Raw genomic sequence first — 1,198 nt, forward strand, 5'->3', positions numbered from 1 at the left:
CACACACGCACTATTAACACACACACACTCACTATAGCACACACACACACACACACACACACACACACACTATAGCACACACTCACTATAACACACTATAGCAACCACTCACTATATATAACACACACTCACTATAGCACACACACTCACTATAACACATACTATAGCAATCACTCACTATACATAACACACACTCACTATAACACACACACACTCACTATAGCACACACACACACTATAGCACACACTCACTATAGCAAACACTCACTATAACACACACACACTATAGCACACACTCACTCACTATAACACACACTCACTGTAGCACACACACACACACACACACACACACACACACAAACTCACTCACACACACACACACACACTATTTACACCAGGAGAACCTGAAGGAGAGCATGGAGGACGTTAGGGTTTTACTATAGTACAGGTCCCAGAAGTCCTCAGTCTGTCCTAAAAACGAATGCAGTGACCCACATCAGCCCGTCTAAAGTTACCCACAAACACCAGCGACACAAACCAGTTTAACCTCAAAAACAGCCTCTCTGACACAGAAAAACACTGAAGGCTTCAGGAAACCGTATGGTTCTGGTAATCTGGATCATCTACAGTGTAATATTTCCAGCGATGCAGTGAGCTTATTTAAAGCCTGAACACACACTCAACACATGCTTTATAATCACACACATAACATACGAGCTTCAGAAGATCAGTGTTATACAGTCAAAGCTGCTGGAGATGTTATTGTAGTGATCCACTAGTGCAAATCACTTACACAAACAATAACGTTCACGAAATCTCATTCATCTTCATTTATGTCTTGAGGATTTCTCAAAATACCTTGGAATAATTCGTTTCAATTTACCAAGCAGCCAATCATACGCCATCATTTTACAGGAAAATAAATACGAACGGTGACTTTATAGTTTAATTAATAACCTATTAATTCAATTAACAAAAAAAACATTTTTAATTAATAACCTACTCAGCTGAACCACTGGCCACAAAAGTGAGTACACCCCTAAATGAAAATGTCCAAATTGGGCCCAATTAGCCATTTTCTCTCCCCGCCCTGGTGTCATGTGACTCATTAGTGTTACAAGGTCTCAGGTGTGAATGGGGAGCAGGTGTGTTAAATTTGGTGTTATCGCTCTCACTCTCTCATACTGGTCACTGGAAG

General features: G+C 40.6%; 1 protein-coding gene across 1 annotated transcript in view; it reads right to left on the reverse strand.

Annotated features, from left to right (window-relative positions):
- Window positions 1-1,198, reverse strand: part of LOC107665897 (atlastin-2-like) — a 5,612-nt gene that overhangs the window by 2,294 nt on the left and 2,120 nt on the right. The window lies entirely within an intron of this gene.

The sequence above is a fragment of the Sinocyclocheilus anshuiensis genome, unplaced genomic scaffold (assembly GCF_001515605.1).
Source record: "Sinocyclocheilus anshuiensis isolate Anshui unplaced genomic scaffold, SAMN03320099.WGS_v1.1 scaffold1020, whole genome shotgun sequence".
Classification (NCBI taxonomy): domain Eukaryota; kingdom Metazoa; phylum Chordata; class Actinopteri; order Cypriniformes; family Cyprinidae; genus Sinocyclocheilus; species Sinocyclocheilus anshuiensis.